This window comes from Suricata suricatta, chromosome 12 (assembly GCF_006229205.1).
Source record: "Suricata suricatta isolate VVHF042 chromosome 12, meerkat_22Aug2017_6uvM2_HiC, whole genome shotgun sequence".
In the NCBI taxonomy this organism is placed as follows: Eukaryota; Metazoa; Chordata; class Mammalia; order Carnivora; family Herpestidae; genus Suricata; species Suricata suricatta.
Window position 1 is genome coordinate 90,228,074 of NC_043711.1, and position 27,613 is coordinate 90,255,686.

At 45.3% G+C, this 27,613-nt stretch overlaps 1 long non-coding RNA gene across 2 annotated transcripts in view; it reads right to left on the reverse strand.

Annotated features, from left to right (window-relative positions):
• The window catches only part of LOC115275273, a 29,919-nt gene extending 15,756 nt beyond the window's left edge, over nucleotides 1-14,163 (reverse strand). Inside the window, exons 1-5 of one of the 2 annotated variants that reach the window (XR_003901453.1) lie at nucleotides 13,833-14,163; nucleotides 10,585-10,719; nucleotides 9,008-9,153; nucleotides 8,272-8,577; nucleotides 6,036-6,231 (exon numbers count right to left, since the gene is read on the reverse strand). This is a non-coding gene — a long non-coding RNA (uncharacterized LOC115275273). Of the gene's footprint in view, nucleotides 1-6,035; nucleotides 6,232-7,775; nucleotides 8,578-9,007; nucleotides 9,154-10,584; nucleotides 10,720-13,832 lie in introns of those variants that run through there. The other variant, XR_003901452.1, reaches the window with a different exon arrangement.
• Between the last annotated feature and the right edge of the window lie 13,450 nt (nucleotides 14,164-27,613).

Consider the following 27,613-nt stretch of genomic DNA (forward strand, 5'->3'; position numbering starts at 1 on the left):
ATATATAGGTGGGTCCTACCATCAGGAGTGGGATAGACATACAAACAAAAGGGTGTTCTGAAGGTGGTGGGGTATAAGGAGGGCAGGAAGTGGGGGGATTGGGGAGCATAGGTTGGGGACAATACAAGAGAAATGGTGCTAAGTCCTGGAAGAAGTGGTAGTGGGTGTTAAGCTCAGAAAGGCAAGAAATATCACAATAATTATATTTTCTCTAAACCTATCTCAGGTCTCAGCTTACAGAGCTGGCAGGAAATTCATATGTGGGGTTTCTTTCTTGTCCCCCAGGATCCTGTAAATGTTCCCAAGGATCTTCACAGAGCCGGCTTTGGGGATGTCCAGTGGCCCTAGGCCTATTGGTTGCCTTTGTTAGGGATATTGCCCAAGCCCTTGGGGTTCCTTCAGTGCTGCCCCTGTGCCAAGCTGGGCTCAGTAAACTTCCCACCCAGTGCCGGGGACCTACCTCCTTAAAACCACCTCATAGTCATCCTGTCTCCATCAAACTACCTCCAGGAATTCCCTTCTGCTCACAGAATCCCAAACAACACGTCCTTCCTGGTCTTTGGGAATTTTCTCTCTCTCTTCTTTTCTGTCTGTCTCTCTCCCTACCCTCCCACCCCCTAGTTCTGTCCACTTGGTTCTACTTTATCTCCACCAAAGGCCTCTCTCCCTCCCCACTTTGCAGAACCGCCCTGTACTCAGTGAGCCTTGGTGATAAAAAATAACAGAATCAGGAAGGAGACCGTTCTTTGGGCAATGTCTCCTGTCACCCTACAATACAAGCTTCCCTTAGCAAAAAAGACAAAAGCCTCTCCACCTTAGAATAGGGAATGCAAGAATACAACACGAATTAGTGTAGTGTGGTATCCCATCTGTCAAAGGAAACACTCAGAAACTTAAGTATTTAGAAAAGAAAAGGAAAAAAATGTTTTTCTTGCAAAGAGTACAAGAGAGTCAGGCTTCAGAAGGACTGGCTCACCAAATACAAAACACAGCAATTATTTCAAGGAAAACAATTGCAAAATGCCCTAGCTCGCTGGGTTTGCATTAGCTTGTTCATGACTTGAAAACAGCAACTTTCTCACACAATGATCAGATTCACAAAAGTATCTGCAGAGATCGCAATAGCAGGAACCAAGGACAAAACTGTCTTTGTTCGAGGGTCCAGACTTACGGGAAGTATTTGAGGCTACATTGTTTGGGAGACCCTAAAAGACTGTGTTTGTCTCAGGGTTTATGAGTCTCAAACTGTGTCAGTTCAGGGTCTTTTCCCCCCAGTGTATGTGATGTGCTTGATCATATTGGGAGCAGGACAAAGCAACTATTTTGGCTTCTGCAGAACACACAGTCTATAGAGAAAATGCAATGGAAATCCAAATGGGTTGATCAGAGGAGATCATAAAAGTGTGGGCAGGGCAGTTTGGGTAGCTGGATATGGGGAGGGCATAGACAGAGGGACACGTTCAGAGTGGTGATGCTGGATGGTGGGGGCTGCGAGGGGAGGCTGGAAGAGCTGGCTGAAGGTCAGACGGAGGACTGTGGGGGGCTTCTCTGATACCTCAGCTGTTCCAGAGTGCGCCAAGGATGGCAGCTCCACTCCAGGGCCTCAGAACCTAAAACATCAGCCAGACACGGGGGCCATTTAATCCAACATTTTCCAACACAGGTGAGGAAACTGAGACCAGAGAACTTGAATGAGTCCCTACAATATCTTCAGCAGTAGCACATTTGGCCTTCAGGTCATGGGTTTTTGAAAAGAGTAAGAAAACATTTAGAGTCAGGTGTGGTTCATAAGGCAAGGATCAAAGTGAGCAACGTCACTTCCTGCTAACAGTTTTGTAAAAGTAATTTTAAAGGATAAAAACAAGAAAGAGAGCAAAATTCTTCCACTGTTAACAGCCACTAAAGGGCATTCCCAGGAGACTCCAACCACTGTGCACAGACTGACTGGAACATGGACACGGCCTCCCAAAAGGGTCAATCCTCATTCCAGCAGTTACACTCTAGGGCCTCTTTTTTCTTCCTATGTATTGCTCATTTAAATTAAAAGTAATAATCCATGTTCACTCTGAAACATGTAAACAATAAAGAAGGAAATGGAGCAAAAAGTGAGGGCCCCCTGTAATAGCTATACCCAATCCCACCCTCCTCCCCAAAGACAAATGATCTTAGCAATTCAGTGTTTACTTTTCCAGATGTTTGCACTGATTCACCAATTTGTATGCATACAAACTCATTTAATGAAGGGTTTTTCTATTCAGAGGGTATTACCCAGTATATTATTCAGTTGATTTTTTTCCTCTCTACTCAACTTGGCATCACAAACCTCTTTTCATGTCATATACTTGACCTCTTTCTTTCAAACAGCTGGAAATTATATTGTGTGGGTGCTCCATAACTGATGCAAATATTCCACATTAATGCACATTTAGCTTATTTCCTACTTTCTGACTGATGTAAGTAATGCCACCGTGCTTGTGTATGTTTTGTACATCTACACATATATCCTGTAGAGCAGACTTCCTGAAGGGAAATGCTGAATGGGTGAATATGTAAACTTTATACTCCTGGCACCAGCACAGGATGAGAAAGAGGTTCATTCTGTCCGCCCCTCCCCCCCCCCACTAAATAAGGTATTAATGATCTCTTAAGAATACTTGTCAGGGGCGCCTGGGCTGGCTCATAGGTAGAGCATGTGACTCTTGATCTCAGGGTTGTGAGTTTGGGACCCATATTGGGCATAAAGATTATTTAAAAGACATAAAAAAAAAAAAGTATTCATCAGTTTGATATGTAGCAAATAATATCACATTGCAATTTGTGCTAGTTATTTATTTATTTGGAAGAGAGAGAGAAAGGGAGAGAGAAGAAGTGGGGGAGGGGCAGAGAAAGAGGAAACGAGAAAATCTTAAGTAGGCAGCATGCCCAGAACGGAGCCCAATGTAGAGCTCAGTTCCACGACCCTGGGATCATGACTTGAGCTGAAATCAACAGTTGGACACTTAACTAAGTCACCCAGGCACCCCATGTGCTACTTTAATTACAAGCAAGGCTGAACAGCATTTTTCTTAAATTCCAGCATAATTAGCATACAGCATTCTATTAGTTTCAGGTGTACAATAGAGTGTGATTCAATAATTCTTTACATTTGGTTCTATCATTGTGTTACTTGGGGTCCTCTGAGAAGACAGGATTGAACAGGCAAGAAGAGCCTTACTGGGGACAAAGGGATGTGGGAGGGATGGGAGAGCCTTCAGACCACGTGCAGGTCTGACGCTTACCAAAGGAGAGGGGGAAGGAGGATTGTGCAGAATGATCCTCAGATCACAGCGCTGCTCTGAAAAAGCCTCGAGCAGACCAGTGGTGTGGTTTCCAAAGCTGAGGGACTCTGTCACTGGCTGGGAACAGACTAGGGGAAGCACGAACCGGTGTGACCACCACAGTGGATCCAAAGCTGCCTTAGCTTGAGGCCAAAGCAATCAGCTGTTTTTTCCTACCAAAAGTTCTTCTGAAGGGAGATCTGACCAACCCACCTCTATGGCCATCACTGTAGTCCAGTGTTCTTCTAGAAGTTACCTGCACACACCCTTGGCCTAATCTTCTGAGGCATCTTTGTGTTTTTGTTACAGATCGGCAGAAATTCTTCCTACAGTAGTAGAGTAGTTCTTGGTTGAATATGCTGCAAATATTTCCTGCCACTCTGCTTTCTTTTTACTCTGTGTTTTGTTTCACAGGATAGAAGTTTTTTAAGTTTAAAAAACATTTTCTAGTAAAATCTGTTCATTGTTTCCATTAAGGTGCCTGTGTCTCACTTAAGAATGCTATCTTCTAGGGGGCACCTAGGTGGCTCAGTTGGATGAATCTCCAACTCTTGATTCCAGCTCAGGTCAGGATCCCAAGGTCATTGGATTAAGCCCCACATTGGGCTCTGCCCTGAGCATGGAGCCTGCTTGGGATTCCCTCTCTCTTTCCCTTTGTCCCTCCCCCATTCTCTCTCTCTCTATCTCTCTCTCTTTCTCTCTCTCTCTCTCAAATAAAAAAAAAATTTAAAAAGAAGAATGCTGTCTTCTTTTAGTAAGAAAAAAAATGAGAGGAGGGTCCCACTACATGATCTCATACCGTCTCTGGCTCTGCAATACATTATGGATGTAAATTTAGTACAAATGACTATACTGTGCACTGACCAGAGCTTGACTCAGTTTGATTTTTTACCATCTAATTATTATAAAATGTGTTTCCCTATTTTGTTGCCACATTATAAAATACATTTTGAAATCAATGGCAGGGCTCTGTTCATATCAAAGCCCATTCCTGAAAAAAAATTTCTGGCATGGGCAAAATCCAGCATTTGTGAGAAGAAGGTGACATTGCTTCCTCGGTGGGCGGGGCCTGAGGATGTGTGTCATCCCAGGTAGCAGCAAAGTGTGGGCAGAAACAAGAGGAGCTGGTGCTCGGAGTGCCCTGCTTCTACCCTCAGAGAGCTGGTGAGCCAGTTCTAAGGATGAGGATCCAGCCCACACATGCCTGGATCATTCCATCACGGCCTCCTTCTCGTTTTCTCCCTAGTAGCTCTCATAAGCGCTATTTATTACATTTATGGCTTGGCCCCTTCATGGCTCCCTGGGAGTCAGGTGGCTGTGGGACATCTGGGGACCACTAGCCCATTTGGAGAGGGATTTGGGGAGAAAGGGTCCTCCTTGCAGGACCAGAGTGAGCAGGACCATCCACTGCCCACCTGTACCTTTTCGACCTTATCTTCCCGTGTCACTCTCCTCCTTGCAGGGGCCTCACAGGGGACAGCACAGCATGTCCCAGGATGCCCTCTACCACACCCACCCTCCTTTGGCTTCTCCCAAGCCCCTCCCACACACCCCGCACCGAGACCATAGCAATTAGCCCCAGACAATTATCAGTGATCCGAGACTGTCTTGATCTCACATTTTTATGTCAGGATGAATTTGGATTCTGAAGTTGATCTTATTGTGAGGGTTTTATGAGGGAAAGATTAAATCGTCCTCTGATGTGTGCTTCATTAGGCCCCAAATCCTTGAAGAGTCATTAAAGCACCTTCTCATTGAAATGTTCTCAATCTCTGCCTGATGGATAGCCGCAGGAATAATCTCTCCATTATTTGGGAACTAAACTGGCTGAGAAGCTCTGCCAGATGTGATTTTGCAGCAGTCCTTTGAGTCTGGCTCTTCTGTGACTTATGATCCCTCAAATCCAGGAGTGAAACAACACCAGACCCTGAGCCTGTTCTGTTTTTCCCAGGAAAAACCATTCTTGCCCCTTCCTCTAAAGGGACAGCTTTTCCCTGAGTTGGCTACATTCTCACCATGAGCCCCCAGCTGTAGGTCTAGTCTGTGATCTGGGTAGGGGTTAGTTCATGGTCAGAGCACAGCCTGGGAACAGGATCAGGGCTCAGTCTAGCAGGAGAGTCAGGCTCTCCTGGTCTGGGACCAGGATCAAAGCTCAGTCTGTGGCCAGGGTCAGGGCTCAGTCTTAGATAAGGATCAGCACTCAGTCTATTACCAGAATCAAGGCTAAGTCTGAAAGCATGGTCAGAGCTGTGTTTGAGTCCAGGGTCGGGATCCAGTCTACAGCCAAGATCAGGGTTCAGTCTGTGGCCAGAGTCAGGGCCTAGTCTATGACCTGGTTAACAATCCAGCCTGTGGCCAAGGGCTCACTCACTGACTGACCCTGGCTTGGCATCAACCCCATCTCAGTTCAGCGTACAAGGACTTGCCACCTTATCAGAGTGTTCCTACTCTCAAGTGTTAGCCAGACCTATGCCCACCAGGCTCTGCCACCAGCCACTGAGAAGCTCAAACTATTTCAGGTGAGAGACAGCAGACAGGAGTGTCTGCAGGTGAGGATCTGTATCAGAGATGGTGTGGGGAAAGGCTGAGGCAGAACTGTAAGGGGTCTGGAATGGTGGCAGGAAAAGCCAACATGACACCAGGGCCTCAGCCTCAGAAGTCCAAGGCAAAGGCAAAGAGATCCTGCATGATTTCCAACCCTTTTCCAGAAAGACTTACCACTTGTTCATCTTTTTTATTTCAGCAGCAGAAAGAGCCAGAATCTATGGGGAAGGGTCCATGCTGAAGCTGCATTTCCTTCCAATCATGGCTAAGAGCAGAGTTGTTCTGCGTTAGTATGAACACACCGGACTTGCTGGGAGGCCTTCGCAAACCGCTCTTCCTCTCTGGGCTTCAGGACGCTGAATGAAGAGCCCTGAAAGGTGTTAACCAGGAAGGTGACCACCATCAGGTTTGCATATTTGAACGATTGTTCTGATTGCTCTGTGCAGGATGGATCAGAGGGGACAAGAGTGGAGACAGGGAGGAGACTCTGCAGTGGTCCAGGCAAGAGATGCTGGAGGCCTGGGTGAGGGAGGAGGCAGAGGAAGTGGTTGTGGAAGGACACCTCGGAGAGCATTCAGTGGGCAGTATCCACAGGACTTGATGGCCAGCAGTTATGAAGGTGAGCAAGGGCTCAAGGGGAACTGGTAAATTCCAAAGCTCTGGCTTGTGCCACAGACTTGTGCCACTGACATGGGAAGATTAGGAGAACCGAGTTCGTGGAGGAAGATGTTGGTGAATTCCAGTCTAGAACTGTTGAGTTCAAGATGCCCATAAAACTTCCAAGCAGAGGCATCCAAAAATGAATTGAGAACATAGGCCAGGAGTTCAGGTGAGCAAATTGGGCCGATGATAGGAATTTGGGAGACTTAAACCCTTGCCCAGGGGTAATGTATAGGGAGAGAAGAGAAGGGGACCCAGGATGGAACTTTGGGACACTCCAACATTTAAGGAACCAGCAGAGGGAGAGAAGTCAGCAAAGAAGCCTGAGGAGGAGTAAGAAGAGGTGGGGGAAGCAAACTTGAAGAGGTGGTGTACATGTTGGGAGCTACGGAAAGAATGATATTGAATATGGCCAGGAGACAGGATGTGAGAACTCAAAGGGTACAGTGACCATGACCTTGGAGGTCATTGGTGACTTCAGAGAAAGCAGATTCTGGAATGCTCCTAGAGGCAGAAGCCAGACTGACGGAGTTGAAGAATGAACTGAAGAAATGGGTGCAGAGATTTGAAGTGTAGTCAACTCCAGAAAGGTTTCCTCTGGTAGGATCACAGCTAGACAAAAGCCTGGGGTTTGAGGGAGAGGCATGTTCTAAGCACAAAGAGCCTTCATGTGAGTCAATGCTGGTGGGAGGGATCCACTAGAGGAAGAAATTAAAGGTACAGGAAAGAGGTGTTGGGGGAAAGAATGGGTCACTGAATGTCACTTATCGTCATACACGTCACTCACTTCCCATACACTTTTAGTATTCTGTCAACCTGCCTGCGGTGTCACATAACCGTGCTCACTTCCCTCCCAGCACTCACCACAGTCAGTAATTATTTTAATTATTCTTTGGCTTGTTTATTGACTCTTTCTCACAGATCTCAGCTCCAGGGATTTTCCAAGTCTCCATCATTCCTATTTTACTTTGCTCGATTTTTCATCATGGCTCTTAACACGGCCTGATATTATATTACTTTTGTGTCACCTGCTTTTGGTCTGCCTTCTCCACCAAAAATGTAAACTCCAGGGGAGATGGGACTAAGCCTGTCTTGCCTCCACTGCACCCCAACACCTAGCACGGGCCCAGATCATAGTAGGCACACAATCAGTATGTGGAATAAATGAACGATCTAAGAAAGGCTGCTGAGAACTACAAAGTCCTGCTCAAAGTGAAAGGGAAAAAAGCCTGATGCTGATCAAACCTCTACCATCTACCATGTATATGGTTTCATCCAAACTTCATAGCAACTTTTTGAGATAGAAATGATTGGCCTCTTTTCAGAAAAGAAGAAACTGGCCTCCTAAGAGATTTTTAATGCTGTCAGAAATCACACAGCTAATATGTGCTGGTACCAGCATTGAAGGCCAGAATGTTTGGTTTGGTTTATTTGTTTTTCTCAAAACCTTGAACTCATTTCCTACCTCCACCCCCACCCCATCCTCCATGCCACGGCCTCTGGGGTTGATCACAAATCCATCCCTCCAACTGTCCTCAGGACTGCAGGCCCGGGAGCAGGACCTGACACAGCCCAGAGTGTGCTCCAGAACCAGATCCCTGGCTGCAGCCATGAGGAGGGAGGGAGCACTCCACAGGGTGGAGATGGCTGGGACTGAGTGGAAGAACAGTCAGAGAGAGATGTGAGAGAGAACCTGGGCAGGACCTGATGGGTGAAGGGATGTGGCGGCAAGAAAGAATGAGATGCCCACCATGGACTCCCAGGCTTCAGGCTCAGGGGGTGGGTGGCCGGTGCTGCTGAGGGCTGAGATGCAGAGAAGAGAAGAAGCGAGTGTGGGAAGGGAGCACAGAGGCCTGTGGACATCCAGGCGATGGTGTCCGGGGTACTGCTCAGGGGAGCAGTCAGAGGTGGGAGCGGTCAATAGCCCTCCTGGTGGATGCTCTTGTAGAGGTGGTGTGGTGACAGGTAGGGCCCAGGGGGCAGAAGAGGGTCTGTGGGCATGCTCAGAGGGGCAGTCAGTGACACAGCATAACAGCATCCCTTCTGAACTATGTAGCTGTGGAGACAAAAGACAAGACAAATGAGCTTTTCTGTGTGTTCACTCGACAGAATATTTTATAGCCTCCCTGGATAAACAAGCTGTCATCTCCCACCAACCCTCTATCAACTGAAGCAGCTTGGGGAAAAGATAATGCTGCAGGTTTGAATACTCTTAGCTGCTGTGCCTAATTACTACACAAGCAAACAAACCCAGAGAGTTGTAGGCAAAGAGGGGCTTGGCCGCTGCCTAGGAAGGAGAGACATTTCCCAGCTTCCAGGGGAGGGATAAAAGACAAGCACAGACATTTTTTGAGCACCTACTGTGTGCCATATACCTGGCACATGCCATCTTATTTAATACTGTATAAGAGCCACATCCCCACTTTGCAGACGAGGAAACAGAGGCTCAGAGAGGCCTGGTAATACATCCAAGTTACAGGATTTACCTGAGAGTCTTCCCAAGACACTTCACAGCCTCCTTGGGGAAGGTCCAGGTTTGTTCCCTTCTCTCTTTCTCCAATCCTGCAGAGTCAAGTCCAAATGCCATGCTCCTGATTTTGCAGCTCTGTTTACTATTCTTTTCATCAGATGTCTGTTTGCAAGAAATAAAACTGTTGGGTTCAGCAGCAGAGCAATAACTATGAAGAAAACCACCACTGAGAACATGGACTCCAGCACCCAGCGTTACTGTATATTTAAGCAGATTTCCAAAACATCATTGGACACAGGTGGAAATTCTCAGGGAACCCTCTTTCCCTCTGCCTTGCCCCAGGCACAGATATCCAAGGTCAAATCAGGTAGAGGAAAAGGAGGCAAGGAGGCTGAAGGACAACAAGACTACCCCTCAAGGAGATGCCAGCAGCCGTCTCTCTCAGGAGACAGAGCAGCTCTCCCTCCTCACCCTGTGGATGGGGTCAGGAGCAGTGAACAGAATGTGACAGAATTAGATCCCAATCCTCTTGCCTCCTGGCCCACTGCAATCTTCCCAAGACAAACTGCAGCTTCATAAAAAGCCAAGAAATCCATTTATAAGGAAAATTTCTATCTGTATTACTAGTAAGATTTAAATTAATTATTTTACTTTCAAAAAGAATCCCAGTATGTAGCTTCCAATGCAAATGTGCAAAGACCACATTTCTATAAAAAAGAGAATGAATATCCAAAGAGCAACCAGAACACTCCTCGCTCTGTCATCATGAATTTGCATGACTATACACCATACTCCAACCATACTGGCCTTTTTCCTTTCAGTCCCCTAAGACCCCCAACTTCATTCCTGTCTCAGGGCCTTTTCATTCGCTATTCTCTCTGCCTGGAACACATCTCTAGGCTTACACAACTAAACTCTTATCACTGAGATCTCAATTCAAATGTTGCCTCTTCTAAGAAGCCTTCTTGGACTACCCTACCTCAGGTACCCACACTGTCATTCTCCGCACCAGTGGATCTCAGACTTGAACGTGTATGGAGGGTTTGAAATACAGATTACTGGGTTCCCCTCCCCCAGAGTTTCTAATCCAATATGTCTGAGTGGGTCCTGACCATGTACATTTCTCACAAGTTTTCAGGTTGTGTTATACTATTAGTCTAGGAGCAAAACTTTGACAGCCACTCTTCTATAACAATACCCTGCTTTATTGTCTTCATAGTGTTTATAACAGTCTGAAATTATCTTGGTAATCTATTCAGTTACTTACTATTATGGTCTGATTTTCACACTGATAGGATGCTCCTGGGAATAGGGTATCTGTCTGTGTTGTTCATTATAGTATCCCCCGTACCCAGAGCAGAGCCAAGTACATGGTAGATGCTCAATGAATATTTGTTGAATAAATGAATTAGTGAATGGGTGGGTAGGTGGATGGATGGACAGGTGATGGATGATTATGGATGGATGGCTGATGGATGGAGGGAGGAGTGATGAATGATGAATGATGGATAGATGGATGGATAGATGATAGACGATGGTGGATAGGTGGATGGATGGATGGATGGATGGATGAATAAATGAATGGATGCTCACCTCAGCCTCTGGATTCCTGCTTCTGTACATGCCATCTTTGTTCTACACCAAGTTGATCCACAAGTGAAAATCCCATCTTCAATTTCCAAAACCCCACTGATAAAAGCAAGGATGCAAAACATTTTGCCAAAGATACTGGAAGGCCAGGAGACACATAAACACATATTACAAAACAGCAAATGACTACAGCTGCACTTAGGCATAGCTGATTTTAAAGGCCACTGCAGTATCCTATTACCTTAAACGGTCCCCAGCCAAAAGTCATCTTGAAGGCTTCCCTCTCCATACCTCCTCCTTTTTGTCCTCCTCCTCCCTGCTCTTTTCCTCCTCAAAGATCTAAAAAACAATCTTTCTCATTTTCCCATGTAGAGCAGCTTAACCCTAATTTTTTCATTGCTTGAAGACCCCAAGCAGACCAGTACACCTCCTCTGTCTTTAAAAATTCCTGTATCTTTGGGGAACTCGAGTGGCTCAGTCAGTTGAGCGTACAACTTCAGTTCAGATCACGATCTTGCATTTCATGAGTTCAAAACCCGCACCTGGCTTGCTGATTTCAGTCCTGCTTCAGATCTTCTGTCCACCTCTCTCTCTGTCCCTCCCCCTCTTATGCTCTCTCTCTCAAAAATAAATAAAACATTTTTTTAAATTCCTGCATCTTGGAAGCTCCTTCATCTTCTTTAATATTCATACAATCCCTCTTATCACTTCACCATGCGTGTCTGTCTCCTTGGCTAAAGAGGCAAGAGATTTAGACAGAGGACCCAAGTTCAAATTTAGTCTCTTTTCTGACAAGCTGTGTGCACTATGAACTTGGTCAAGTTGCTTGACCTCTCTGAGCTTTAGTTTCCTGATGCACTCGGGGGAAATGCTGACTGCTGAATACTATTTATAATCAGTGGCATTACAATATTAACCAAAAAAGCTTTGCAAACTATATAGCACCCTATGAACATTACCTATTATCACTCCTACTTTTAATTCCTTTGAGAGTAAGGCTCATACCTTATGTGTGTTTTCATCTACCCCTTCAATGCCTCACGCATTGAAAATACTTCATAAATGCCTTAAGAGATAAATAAGCCTTTGGATAGCACATTAAGGAACATTTAAAGTGGGGGTGAAACCTTCTCCTCCCTCCCATGGCAATCTTTGCTGTGATTTGATTTTTCTCTGTTCTGAAAGCTCCACCCTGGCCCATAGGCAGAAACGAGTCTGTGTGCAAAGAGGTGACTACCTCCTGATGGCGCGGCCCAGATGACCAAACAATGAAGTGTTAGAAGGTCCTGGTGAAACAGCAGGATCTCAGGAATTTGTTTTTGATGCAACAAGCTAATCCAGTGCCTCCTTTTTCAGAGAGTTTGGTTTCTGCCGCTCTTCTGAAATTATCATCCCTAGTCACTTAGAGACCCCAGAAATGGGGCTTCCACTAGAATTTTCAGGTCACCCACATCCCTAAAAATGCCCCCTGTCCCATCATGGGCAGGGGCCATCACCTCCCTGACCACTCTCACATCTAGGCTCAAATATTGCCTTGGGACTATTTTATTTTTATTTATTTGTTTTTTAGGGATTATAGGATTTTAAGAGACACGGAGGTATATGGCCATGGAGACACAATAATCTAACCAAAAAGGCCACACATGATGAGCTGTTTGCTTGTTGGGGGAAGGAAGAAGCAAATAGGACTAAAGTCAATTCCTACCAAGGAATAGACCTCAGGCAGCACCAAAGCCTGGACCTGCTGGGTGATGCCATGTCTAGAAAATTCACCTCTGAATCTCCCAGGTTCACAGCCATCGCTCAGAAGGGCACTACAGCTGCACTTTACTGGTTTGTTGGCAGAGTGTCCAGAATAATCAGAGTGTTGGGGAGCACACCTGGAGACTATAACGACTCTCATGAGAATGGCAAAGGCTACCTTCTCCCGTCCAGCAGTAGCATCAGCACAAACTGAGCATCTCCTTAGAAAATTTTGGGGAGCCTTAAAAGACTAAATGTCTCTGGGAGTGCTCCGTGCTGTCTCATGCTTTCTATAGCTAGATTCTCTCTCTGGGATTTAAATCTTGAGGGGTTAAGTAATTATTAAAAACATGGAGGTCCATCCCATCTCCCAGTGACTCTGCTTCCTACCCTCAGGAGCTGCCTTGATTCCCATACCTGCTCTCCAGCCCCCATGTATGGGCTCTGAGAACCTTCATTTTATGAGTGGGACTTACTTGATTTCTGAATCTTATAATATGATCCTTGGGGAAAATAGGACCATATGATCTGAATTCTCCTCTAGGTTTCCCTACATATAGGTAATGTAAACATTCAGCAAAGAGGTTGAACACATTCACCTCATATGATGAGGGACTTAACCACTTCCTCTTTCTTCTGAAGCAAATACAATAGGCACCAAGAGGAGAATATACAGTCTCTGTCCCAGATCTCCCAGGGCAAGAAAGAAGTTGATGGTAGAGCTGCAAACTCAGTCATCTTTGCCTGCCTTATGAAGTTCAGTGCCACTGTTAACTGTTCACAGAGTGAACAAGAAAAGTGGCTCTCCGAAGGAGAACCATTAGCCACAAGTAATCTGTATTCTTCTGCTACCCCAGAAGGAGTAGAATAGACCCTACATCATTGGGATGTATCATACCAAGAATCCCTGCAGGAAGAGAAATGCAATTTTCACCAACCATTTGGGGCAAGTATTGCTACCTAAAGTTCTTTCTGTCCTCCTCAAAGAGCATCACAAAATCCATTTGGCTGGGTTTAATTTAATGTATGTGGTAGCACATTTGCCCAACTCCCAGCTCCATACTTCTCTTGTCCTGGTAGAGAGTCTACAGCTTCCTTAATGAACTCTGAGTAGGAGTCTGACATTTTCCCCAGCAGAGAGCCTTCCTCTAAGGTCAAGGAGTTCCCAAGGAATTCTTCCCAACACTTCCCCTTGGGGCACTGTATCAATCACGCCAGGGAACTGACTGTAAGAAATAATCCCAGTTTCAGTGACATCAGGATACAAAACAGGTCAGTTAGAATTGTGGAAATTTCTCCCCTAGGCAGTCATTCAGGGGCCCAGGCTCTTCCCCTCTTGTGGCTCCACCCTCCTCTCAGTGTTTGGAGTTCTCTCCATTTATCTGGTGGGTGGTGAAAAAGAGACAATGTTGAGAACTGCACAGGAAATTTTGCAAACCATGCTGCGAATTGGTCTACACTGCTTCTGCCCGCATTCTATTGGTCAGAACTCAATCACATGATCTCACCTAATTTCAAGAGAGTCTGGGAAATGTAGTCAAGCTCCATGCCCAGCAGGTAAAGGAATGCCACTGATCCTAAACATCAGTGTTCTCATGGAGTAGAAGCAGCCTCCTCTGGGCTGTGAGCATCTCAAAAATAGGATCCATATTTGCCTCTCTGACTCATGACCTCCAGGCTCTTGTAGGCCTCTGATCTGCAATTTTGATCCTGTTGTGTTTTCAAGTCTTCAATCACTTATTCCCTCAATCATTCAGTCAGTCAACAGTTGTTTGCTGATGGGTTGTTCTAGCCACGACAGTGGGGATGAAAATGAGATGGTTCTGTCCTCACACAGCTCACAGCCTGTAGCATAAGACAAACAGACAAATACAGAAACAATTGCAAATGTAGGATTTGCTACGGATCCCAGATTTTTAAGTTTACACAGGCACCATCCGCGTTTACCCACATCCCCGCGGCACTCACCGCTCCTGTGCAAGGCGATGGCTCCCACTGCAGGACCTGTATCTCTCCCTCAAGTTTCCCTGTGTGCAGGTTAGAAGTGCTGGAGAACAAATGTCCCCATGAACAGCCTTCAACCAACCAAAGATAGGGCACAGACACCCTGCCCCCTCAGCCCTCAGGGGCCATAACCATGCTGTGTATTCTAAACTGCCCACCAGAAGTTCCCAGTGGCCAATGGCAGTAACCTGCTCAATAAGACAGCCTATGCATTCCCTTCCCTGTCCACTTGATTCCTGGTTGCCTCTTCAGGTCCCCTCCCAGAAAAACTACTTGCGTGCATCCTTGTCTGCTTCTGGGGGAGCCCAACCTAGAACATGCACCAATAAATAAATAAATAAATACAGGCCCGCAGAGTCTGGTAACCTTAACTGGAAATTTACTGCTAACTAGCCTGTAGTGGACCAGGGGATATGTCCAAACAATTCGCTAGCTTTTCTTCAAAACAATCATAAAAATCAGGCTTAAATTAATGAAATATAGTAATATTATAGTAAACATATTAATATAAAATAATAAGCATAATAATGAAAACCTGCCTGAGCCAGCACGAGGGCATGTATCCCAGCAGGTGGGGCCTCCTGTATGGACTCCCTGTGGTCTTCCCACACATCACATCAGCTCATTTAGTCCCTTGTAGGAAGGCGGGGCCCCATAGCTGCAGTGACCTTCCCTTCAACTAACTCCTTGGCCGTCTCTTCTTGAAAGAAGGAAGGCCTATGAAAATCATGCAGATCAGGACTCTAGAATCTTCTGCACATTATTTCATCTGTTCCTCCAAACTGACCTTTGAGGAAGGCAGGATCATCTTCCTCTCCTGTGGGGCAATAGGGGCTCAAAGGAATCAGGTAGCTTGTCCCAGATCTTAGGATCCACATCCATAGGACTTGAAACCCACACTACTGCCTTCTCCCTTAGTGTGTGTGTGGGGTGTGTGTGTGTGTGTGTGTGTGTGTGTGTGTGTGTGTGTTTCCTGTGTCTAGAGATTGGGATACAGTGTTAACACCCAACCTTGGGTCTTGGAGGAGCCACAGTAGGAAGGTCATTCAACCTTCAGGTTGTTACTTCCCTTTGGTCTGGAAGCTTCCCAGAGAAGAATCAAGGCAGAGTAGGCAGTGGGATAGCAAGACAAGAATTTGGAGCAGAAGGAACAGAGGGAAATATATATACTATATATCTGTGTGTGTTTTTTTTTTTAATCATGAGCAAGGGCTCAGGAGACAAAGTATCCAGGGACAATTTAAAGGAGGTGTTTTAAAAGAATCTGATAGAAGCTTTGCACTAATAGTTTACACAGAGAAAACAAAGTCTCTTTCTGTAATCTCATCATGTGGTCACAGGTAGATGAGGACAAAAATATAGGGCTCCTGCCTTTTTGGGCGACAAAAGGAATAAGTGGCACCATACATAAAGGCCAGCACAGGGCCTGGCTGCTCTCAGGAAGTGACTCAATAAATGTTTGTCACTCCTCACGCCTTGCCCAGGTCTAGCTAATTAGAAGGTCCCCAGCCTGATTTTTCATTGCTAATGTTTGCTTCCAGGATCCCATACTGCTTGCTTCTATCAAGAAGCTAAACCAATATTTCCAACCCATCAACACTTAAACACGAGGCCAATTTGTCCAATACACTGTCTATTTATTTTCCAGGCTGCAATCTTTATGATGCATATTCCTGAGGCAGTTAATTTGCTCTTGAATACATCTCTTTGTGTACTGGTTACCCATTTCATTAGCTGCGGTATTGGGACTGGCTGGGACATGTGGGGGATTTTTCACTGAGTGAAAGAAGGTTTCTAATAAGCCCCATCATTGCTGGCTTTATGGTGCCATTTGATGAGCAACAAATGTATTCATTTGGCAGCTGCATTCCTTAATCAGGTATTCACTGGGTAACAGCATATATAAATATGGAGCAACACTGAATTTAGGGAGCTGAGTGCAATCACGTTCCACAGGGATTGGAGCATTGTCTGTATTCACCATCAGTTTTCAGGCAAGAGCCTCTCCTTGCAGCCCATGGAACTCGGTCTTTAAGCACACAGTGCCTGGCTCTAACTCCCTGCCGCCTATCAGGAGCACTCTTCCTCCGAGGCGCTGGGTCCTCCAGGGGACGCGCATCCCCTTTCCCACATCAAATAAGCCCCCAGCATTTTGGCTTCTCTGCCCAGTGATACCAAACCTTCCCTGTGGCTCTCTCACTTTATTTGTCCTCAAAATGTCCCCAGATTTAAAAATCACCGAAGTGTATTAGCTCTTTCTTTTTTAAAGAGGTTTACTGAAGTATAGGTGACAGATTAAAATCGTTCATATTTAAGGTATACAATTTGATGTTTTGATACACGGACACCTTGTGAAACGACCACCACAATCAAGCTGATCCACATGTCCGTCACTTCACAGGGTTACATTTCCTTCTTCTTGGTGTGCGATGAGACCACTTAAGGTCTACTTAACAAACTTCAAGTACACAACATAGTGAGTCCGATTGTTGTACCTTAGATCTCCAGAACTCACTCATCCTGTGTAACTGAAACTTTGTGCCCTTGACCAACATCTCCCCATTTCCCCCTGCCCCCCCCCCCAGGAACCTCCATTGTACTTTTTGCTTTCATGAGTTTGGCTCTTTTATATTCCAGATAGAAATGAGATCATACAATATTTGTCTTTCTCTGTCCTGTTTCACTTAACATAATAGCCTCCAGGTTCATTCATGTTGTCAAAAAATGGCATGACTTCCTTCTTTTTTAAGGCTAAATAAAACTGCTATATATTATACTTTCTTTATCGATTCATCCTTTGCCAGACATTAGGTTGTTTCCACATCTTGGCTATTGTGAATAATAAAGCAATGAACCTGGGAGTGCAGATACCTCCTCAAGATCCTGATTCCAGTCCCTGTAGATATATACTCAGAAGTGGGATTGCTGGGCCGTACGCAACTTAAAAGTAAATGAGGCACCTCCATACTGTCTTCCACGTTGGCAGCACCAATTTACATTCCCACCAACAGTATACAAAGGTTCCCTTTTTTGCAACGTCCTTATCAGCATTTGTTATTTCTTATCATTTTGATAATAGCCATTCTAACAGGCGTGAAGTATGTTTCTAGGAATTTCTTTTATTTTCCTTGGACCTGGGACAGAGGCCATTTTCCTGAAAACAATGAGACTGGGTCACTGAGGAGGTTGAAGATCATGCCTGTGTGTGTACACCGGTGTGTGTGTTAGGTGCCCCCACTGATAAGGAACGTGAAACATGCCCAGCCATTCTGTCAGGTTAGGGACCCTGCCTGATTACCGCTGTGTCCATGGCACCTAGAGCAGTGCCCGGCACATCTGCATGCTCATCATCAGTTAAGGAGAGGATTCATCAATGAAGGACCTGTTCTTTGTCTAGTGACTTCTAGACTACAAGTGAAAACTCCCAGATATGCCAACAGAAGACGGCTTAGCAATGAGCAGACTTCCCTCCCCCTGCTCAGGCCAACAGTGGCCTTTCGGAGACAAGGCCTCCGCTCTCTGAACCCTGAGGGAAGAAGGGGGGCAAAGAAAGGGGAATGGCAAAGGAAAAATGAGCAGATGGAAGAAACCTATCTAAGCTGCTGGCAGCCATGAACAAGGAAAATTAATCTCAGTTTGGAAAGGGGAATGTTTACAAGGACTTGTCCAGGATTATAATAAAAGGGGGAATTGCAATAAATGTTGTAGAAATAACAAAATTTTTTCTTGTATCTTGAACTTCCTGAGCTTCTCTTTATCGATGCAGTGTAGAAACAGGCCCTGAATCATGGACAGGCATGCTAGGATCTCTAACACATAGGGAGTGGGAGGCCCAAGGCCATGACCCAAGGGATACAGTGGCTCAGGTGTGGATAGTCTTGTTCAGAAAGCAGGGCACCTGGACCAGAGTGCAGGAAACAGTGACGTCACAGTAGCCCTGGGATTCTAGTGTATGGTCCTTGCTTAAAGGACAGGAAGGTAGGAATCAGGAGGTATGTACATAGAGTGATAAGCTAACAGCCCGTCTCTTCCAAGGAGACTTCCCTGACCTCCTCCCCAGGAGCAAGTGCCCCATCAGCCTCCATATGTCCTACACTAGCTCTACTTAACAACACACCACCTTTACAAAGGACAGCTTTCCTGGTCGCCTCCACCATTGAGACCTCCTTATTGGCAAGAACCACATCTCACAAGACATGCAAAATAAAATGGAAAGGGAAGAGCCATTCAGGTCATCTGTGTGGGGAGGAAAAAATATCACTCTGGAACCAAAAGACAGACTAAAGTTTTGCTACTCAAAGTTGTGCTATTCCGAACCCAGCAGCGCGGGCATTGCCTGGAGCTGTTACAAAGGCAGCATCTCCGGCTCCATCTAGAGTCTGCACATTAACACAATCCCCAGGTGACTTATATGTTCATTATTATTTGCGAAGCAATGGGCTAGAGAGTTGAACTTGGATTTTTAGGATTCTAAATCATTACCTCTCCAAATGCTCACATTTCCATGTTGCTTTGAAAGTCATGCTGATATATGATATATTTTCTCTGATATCATTTCTCTTTGTGCTCCCCCTGAGTTGACTTGAACAGGGAGGAAGAGAATACTATGAAAGAAGAGGGAAGTCATTAAAAGAGTGCCTACTCTAAGCCAATCAAAATGCTGGCAGCTGTCATCACATGCATTCTCTTAGTAAGTCACCAAAGAAAGCACTGAAGTCATAAGAATAATGAGTACCATTTTCCTGATGGAGTGAACTTGAGAATTGTTGAGTTAACTTTACCAAGTTCATACAATTTGGACTTGTTTTGCTGCAAGAAGCAGAGACCTCACGCTAACTCAAGCAAAGAAAGGTTATAAAGAAAGTCGATTACCCAACATTTTAGGATAGGAAACACAATAAAATCAAATCTTATGAACAACGGTATCTGTCTTTTTTTCTTGGGAATCCATCTGGCCCTTGAGATGGTGATTCTTGTGCAAATGACCTGCTGAAGGAGATTTCAGGAGAAAGAGAGAGGGAAGCAGGACAAGGAAGTGGAAAAAAGAAAGCTAAGCAAAAAGATGTCATCTTAGGTGGAGACCAGCTTCAGCCTGACCTCACTGGGAGCTCAAGAGCATGAATGGAAACACGAAGTAGGTTCCTCCTTGAATAAAGGAAGCTGGCTTTTTGTACCCCAAGTGAGTCAGTCATTGGCACCTGGTGGCTGAGGGTGGGGAATTAACCAATGTAACTGGGAAGTCATTAAGTCAAGGGTTTCTCTGGAGAAGTAACAACTATAAGTTATTAGCAGCCAACATTCACAGGCTCTTGAGGGACTGAGGGATGGTGTGTTGGCACAATGAAAGGAAGAAGCACCAACTGTGTGTGTGTGTGTGTGTGTGTGTGTGTGTGTGTGTGTGTCTGGGGAACAATCTCTACTCTAGTACAAGGCATCTCTGTATCCCTCTGTGCCCTGTTCCAATCCCTCCATCTCGGAAAGCAGTCCTCCATTTGCCCACATCTGTCCTCCACAGCTTCCAACTCTGAAGTACACATGACTCAAAATGCCTTTTGACCAAAGGTTTCAGCTCCCAATGTCACTACTCAAGCGTCTTAGCCAAATGTCTGAGAATGAAATCTGATTGGCTATGCAAGCCATGGGTCTCAGCCAACAGATGAGATGCCCTTAAGTCACATGTCCACCCAGTCCAGTCAACTGAGCCTGGAATAACACAAGGGAATGTGATCAAGAGAAGTAGAGAATAAGCCCCTTCTTCTCAGAAAAAGTTTAATGATGGAAGTTTCTACTGCCCCTTAGCTGGAATACAAGTTCACATTTCTCTGATTCCAAAGTTCATAGCCCTGTCACTTTCCATAGTGTTCAGAACAAAACTCCACCTGGGTTCAAATCCAAGCTTTCCACAGTGTAGCTGTTCAGAACAAAACTTCACCTGGGTTCAAATCCAAGCTTTATGACTTGCTAATCATGAAATCTCAGGCAAGTTATATAACTTCCCTGTGCCTCCATTTCCTCATCTAGAAGGTAATAACAGGTTGTTAGGAGGATTAAATGAGTTAATATTTGTAAAGTGCTTAGAATAATATCTGGCACATTATAAGCATAATAGAAGTGGTTTCTAAATAAATAAGTATCATAAAGGAATTTTTCAACCTCTTAGAAATAGGGAGGAGCTAAACAGGAATGGCCTTAGAAGGCAGAAGCTGGCCAGCACTCCAGAGACTGTTGACACATGGACCTGTCCGGATGGAGCCCTGGGAGACAGGCAGGAATGTCACCCTCATAGCTGAGGCAAGAAAGACTTTGCTACCTGCTTTCAAGAAAATCAGTGCCATGGCATCTGGAGATGGCCTGGGGCAGAACGACAGGTCAAAGCTCACAAAGATCCTAGGAATAATAATGACCGAGATTTCCACTGTTCTGCTCTAGACCCTAGAGTGTTCTAGGTTGAATTTGCCCTCCCTCCAAAAGTCATAGGTTGAAGTCCTAACTTCTTCCCTACCTTCAAATGTGACCTTATTTGGAGACACGATCTTAACAGAAGTAAGCCAGTTAAGATGTGGTCCTTCTGGTGGGTCTCAACCCAACAGCACTGGTATTTTCTAAGAGGGGGCTATCTGGACACAGGCAGGCACAGAAGGAAGACGACGTGAGGAGCCACAGGGAGAGGGAAGCCGTCTACATGCCAAGAGACCCGCAGTAGGTGCTCCTTCACAGCCTCCGAGGGAACCAGCCCTGTCAACGCCTTAATCTCAGACTTCCAGCCTCCAGAGCCGTGCAGCAGGCAGTTGGTTAAGCCGTCCAGTCTGTGGCAGCCCCAGCAAACTAATCCGGCCGTGTCAGTCTGCACGAGACACACACTAGTCCCAGCGCTCGGCTCAGTTAGTCCTCTTCTCCCTCCAGGGAGGGAGGGGCAGTCCTGTTCCGCTGGCTGTAGGGGTGAGGAAACTGAAGCACCGAGCAGGGAAGTTCTCTGCAACCTCAGGGTTAGAGCTGCACCTTAAACTTCTGTTGGCAGGAACAAGCCTGGCACGCAGGAGGCCCTCACCCGCCTTTGTGGGGTCTTGAGACACCATCATTAGATGAGAGGCCAAGCTGACAACAATCCTACAAAGCTCTGAAGAGTGGGAACTGTCCCGACTCTGGGGAAGATCAGGTCGGAAGCCAGACCCCAGGGAGAAGCAGGTCGTGGCGAAACCCCTCACATTTCGGGCTCCAGGAGGTCCAGGAGGACTGTGAGGCAGAACCTCTTCAGCACTTCCTACTTCCTGCCTCCTACACCATCGTCCAGAGCTGTCCTCTGCTGAACAACCCCTTTGTTTCCTCCCTCTGTGCAAGAGCTCCGCTTCCTCCCTGAGATCCAGAGAAGTGCTCTTAATGATCCCCCTGGAGGAGAAGGCTGTGTTTGAGGCTGACTGTAGCCCTGGCAGAAAAGTGCCTGCATCACACTAAAATAAACTCACTGACAACCTACTCAGGGCTTTCCTATCTGAGGCACAGAATAGACAATGCTGTCCCTTTGCATGAGAAATGAGAAAGCCAGTGACAAAGAGGCCCAGCAGAGGGAAGTCGGAGAAGAAAGGAGAGGCGGTTACAGACAGACAGCACATCTCGCTCTCTCTCCTAAATTACTTCTTTTAATGTTTCTATGCTGAGTTTTTCTGGTTATGGGGGGAGAATATTAATTTGTAGAAAATTGGGAGAACACAATGAAAGCACAAAGAAGAAAACTTAAGTCATCTACAACCCCAGCTTTCAAAGATAACCACTGTTTATATGGGAGGAAAAAGAATTGTTTGTATGGGTACAGGCAGACATGTAACCTTGATCATGTTTCATTTCCCGCTTTTCTCATTTAATATGTGGTAAGATTGTTCTCTGTGCTAAGTCAAAGGGTGCTATTTGTTCTTCAACATCCTCTCTCCATTCTCCCCCTACTAACAGAATCCTCCAAATTTTTTAATGATTAGCAGTAATTTTTTTAAACTACATTTCCCAGATTCCCTTGCAGCTGGGGGTAGCCATGCGAGCCAGTCCTAATCAGGGGAAGTGATGTGTATACTATTCCCAAACGTTGTACTAAAAGAGACATGCCCTCCACTGCTCTCTCTTGTCACTTTCAGCTACTTCTCAGGGAGTGAGGATGAAGTGTGGACTGCCTTGGACCAAGCTCTACAGACGGCCGTGCAACAAGATAGAAGGAGGCTGGGTCCCTTAGTGACCTCATGGACTGACCGTCTCCACACCACTGCATGAGGGAGAAGGAAACGTCCATCTTATTTAATTCTTTGTTAATTTGGGTCTGAATCTATATCCTAGTTCATGTCTCCAGATCTTCCTCCACGGTATAGTGTGAATGGCTACATGTTTTTCTACCATATGAATGTTTAGCATCAAATTTTATTGAATTCAAAAAAAAGTTATTGAATAGAACTAATTATAAATTGTTGGTTATTTGTGTTGTTTTCAAAGTTTTCTCTGTATTAAATGCCACTGCAATAAATATCCTTGTACAAAATATCCTTTGGGCATATTCCTAATTATTTCTTAGGACATAATTATAGAGGTAGCACTCCTAGGTCAAATAATACAAATTTAAATTGTTTTTCTTGGAGCATCTGGGTGGCTCAGTTGGTTAAGCATCCAACTTCAACTGAGGTCACATGATCTTGCTGTTTGTGTGTTCAAGCCCCCATCGGGCTCTGTGCTGACAGCTCAGAGCCTGAGCCTGCTTCGGATTCTGTGTCTCCCTCTTCCTCTGCCCATCCCCCATTGCACCTGCACACTCTTTCTCTCTCAAAAATAAATAAACATTAAAAAATATTTTTTATTTCAAGATTATTATGTGTTTGGTATAGGAAGGTATCCTGATTGAACATCCACCAGAACTTTCTCCTGTGCAAATCTGTATTTACAGGAATTTACAAGATTCATTACATAGCTACTTTTGTTTTTATTACCCTCTCCCTCCAGTATAGTTAGGAAGGAGTAAAATTGGTCACACAAGCTCTGGAGTCAGATTTCGTGTGCATATAACCTTGGGAGAATTACTTAACCTCTCTATATTCAGCTTCCTCATTTTTCAAACTAGAGTTTCTAAAAGTGCCCACCTCATGAAGATAAGAGAAATTAAATCAAATAATATGGATAGAACATTTAGTGCCTACTGTGTAAGAAGTGGTCACTAACCATTAGCTATAATTATTTTCATTCTTTCAAGAGTTCTTTATGACATTTGCTTTTCATTTAAAGATCATTTTAAATTGATGCTGGGTTTAAACTATTTCGATTCTTACTGCCTGCCATTGACAGCTTGAGTTTTTCATTTAAAAAAAATTATTTATTTTGAGAGAGACAGAGATAGCTCAAGTGGGGCAGAGAGAATCCCAAGCAGGCTCTGCCCAGAGCCCAATGTGAAGCTCAAACTCATAAACCCTGAGATCATGACCTGAGCTGAAACTGAGTCAGACTCTTAATTGACTGAGCCACCCAGGCGCCCCCTGAATTTTCCATTCTTCAAGTGTTTGCTTCAGACCTTGATATTTTGAAATGCGTTTTCCAGCCTTACTTTCTTTTCAGAAAAAAAAAATATATATATATACAAGTGATAAAAATCTCTGTTTCTGCAAACCTAACAATGTTTTTAAATTGTCATCCAATATATATGACCTCTTGCCTGGGCACAGAATTTTGGGGTAACTTTTCCTTCAAAGTTTTGCCTCTGGTTTTTCCTGTATTTAATGTTTGTGAAGAAATCTGCAGTCAAATCAGTCTGATTTTTCTCCCTTTGTTTCTTTTGAAAATGTTTACCTTCAAGTATACTTGTAAGATTGTTTCTTTATCCTTGAAATTTAAAATCTCTCCTGGCAGTGACTATGGGATGGCTTCTTTTTCTTATTTGTATAGGAAGGCTTTCCAGCTGTAGATTGAAATCTTTCTTTAGCTCAGTAGAGTTTTCTGTACCTGAACCTTTAGATACTGCTTCTATTGTTGTGCCTTGCTGAAAAATAACCATGTTCCAGGTTTCAAATCTCTCTTGCACACCCTCCAAATCCTTCACAGGCCTCTGATCACTTGCAGCTCCTTGTGTTCTGAGACACTTCCCAGCCTCAAGTTTCACTGATTCCCTTTTCCAAATGTTCCTTAAATCTGCCTACCTCTCTCCATCCCAAAGACTCCCACACTATCAGATCTTCTGGCTTCTAGTCCTGCACCTCTACAATTCACTCTCTACTGAGCAGGGGGTAGGGGGGAACATACCAGCATCTCTTTTAAAATGTAAATTAAGCCATTCTTCTCTCAGGTTGTAACATCCTCCAGTGGTTTCTCCTTGTACTTAGAATAAAATCCAGCCACCTTGTGGCTTCCATACACTGTCTGCTTTGGCCCTGTGGAACCTAAGAGTTGTCCACCAGCCTACCCAACCCTGCCCTGTTGTGGTTGACAGCATTCCAGGATAGAGCCTGGAGTGCTGGCAGATGCTAAGAAGGTAGAGCTTCTCTTACGGAATATGCCCAAAGTGCAGCTATCAGGGTGAGGATAAAAAGAGGTGAAGACGCAGGAGGTGAGGGACACAGTAAGGAGGACTAAGTGGTCACAGTTTTACAGGGCCAGTAGGTTTTTAGTTTCTGAAAACGTCTTAGAACCAGGAAGATAATAAAGAGCATGTTTATTGAGCACCTACTATGGGCAAATGCTGTTCTAGATACAGCCCACTTAATCTTGCACTTATTATTATTCCCTTTTTTGATAAAGAAATAGAAGCTCTGAGAAGATAAATAACTTGCCCAAGATCCCATGGTTAATAAAACATGAGACAAAGATAAAATTCTGGTCTGCGTGATCTCTAAGTTTCTGATCTTTCCCTGTATCTTGGGGCCTCCCTAAAAGGTGAGTCCCGACAAAGCATCTGGGGATGGAGCCAGGCGGGGATGGAAGGCTTTCATGGGTCCCCAAGATGGGTAATCATCTCCTTGCTCTGCTCTGGAGACTTTCAATCTTTATATTAGACGAGGCTAAGTTTGGCTGAAGTAATAGATGGACCTCAAAACGTAGCAATCCCTGCAGAAATTTCTGGCTAGAGGATAGCTTTTTGCTGTGTTCCCTCCTATGGAGCCACCAGGCTTGTCACCCTGTGTCCACCTTGCAGAAGGAGGCCCTATGTCACCAGTTCTTCAGGACCCGTGGAGATGGTAGAGCCAAGAGATGAAAGGATTCCTGAGTCACTATATGGGAGCTCATCTATCAAATGCCCAATTGCTCTCTGTCATAAGCAAAAAAGAAAAACCCACAAAATTTTTATTGTTGAAAAGCCACTGAGATTTTGGAGTTGTTTGTTACAGTAACCAGCATCAATTACACTAACTGATACATGTAACATCCCAAGTTTAAAAACTGAAGCTCCATATCCAGCTCAGGGCTCCTGCCCCCATGGCACCCTGCCCCTGCGGACCTGGAGCTTGTCCTGGCTCAGGTTCTCACTCTGTGGAACTCAGAGAAAGTTGCTTCTCCTCTCCGGGCCTCATTTGCCCATCTGCAGAATGAAAGCTCTGTCCTGGATGGTGGCACGGGGCACTTTGAAGGCAAGTCTTACAGTTGCCCACGGCCCAAAGGCATCATTCCACAGTGAGTCTCTGTAGAGTCACACCACCCACAGTCCTGAGGTTCATTGCAAGAGGAGGGTCAAAAACTTTTTTTCCCCCAAAAGAGTTATTCCAGCTGATTATGCAATCATCTACATTTAGAATGCCTTTATAGTAACCATGGCAACCATGGCATGTGTGTATTTCAAACTTTGTTTCAAAGCTGCTGATGAAGATTTAAAAAAAAAATGGCTCTTTGTGTGGACCTTACAGGATTGAGCTGCTTCTGCTCCCTCCTCAGTGGGGCTCAGCCTGGCTGCCAGCCATGAGGAGCCACAACCAGGAAGAGACGTGCTTTCCTAATGGAGGTGACCAACACCTGAGCTGAACTTGGCCAGATGAACTGAGGTTTTCCAGGCCCAGGAGAGAAGCTCTGGTTGGAAGGTAGAGTGGGCGAAGGCCTGGAGGAGTGAAGGCCCTGCTGTGCCCAGCACAACAAGCAGATGGATATTTCTCAGGAATAAATACGAGGAGGGGACCGTGGCAGAGGCTAGGGAGATAGGCCACCAAGGAGTCTGCTATACCAAACACAGGAACTTAGACTCGATTCTCAGCTCCCCCGACTCTCCCCCACATCACCTCCAGACCTTCTGAGTCGGCATCTCCCAGGCATCCAAACTTCTAATGCCTTTCCAACCGGATGATGGTCCCTCAAAAGATTACAAACAGAGCTACCATGTGACCCAGCCATGCCACTAGTGGCTGCAGGTCCAAAGCAACTGAACACAGGGTCTCAGGAGGTATTTGCACATCCATGCTCGCTCCCAGCAGCACTACTCACAGTGGCCCAGCAGTAGAAGCTGCCTGTGTCCACCCATGCATGAAAGGATAGACGATACGGTCTACACAAACACTGAACCCTCACTCGGCCTTCAGTCAGGAGATTCTGCCACGTGCCACAACGGGGATGCACGCCTCCATCCTGAGGACAGCGCGCTGAGTGAAATAAGCCCATCACAGAAACAAAAATATTCTCCGTTTGCACTTGTACGCGACACCTCAAGTCATCAAATCCACAGGCGGCTGTTGGTCGGGGGAGGGGAATGGGGAGCTGTTTCATGGGTACAGTTTGAGTTTCACAAGATGAAGAGGTGTTCTGTTGCACAAAAATGTAAATATAATTAACATTCATCGACTATACAATTAAAAATGGTTGACAGTACTTTTGTAAGTTAATTTTAATTTTTTTTAATGCTTATTTACTTTTGAGAGAGAGAGACACACACAGACAGAGCATGAGCAGGGGAGGGGCAGAGAGAGAGAGAGACATGGAATGTGAAGCAGGCTCCAGGCTCTGAGCTGTCAGCACAAAGCCCAACACAGGGATCGAACCCACGAACTGTAAGATCATGACCTGAGCCGAAGTCGGACACTTAACCAACTGAGCCGGTTACATTTCATGCCATGTGCTTTTACCACAATTTAAAAAAATAAAAACTTTCCAGGTGTGTCTGGTGCCCCACCGCCAAGAGGCCTGGGGAGCCAGGGAGGGATTACTATTGCAGGTGTTAGGAGATTGAATCTACATTTCAGAAGGAGTAACTTGGCTGAAGAACGGAGGAGGGGGTCATGTGGGATCAAAACTAAATGTGGGAGACTGCAGTCGTCAGCCAAGAGAGACTGGGTTTCCGAAGTCCAGAACT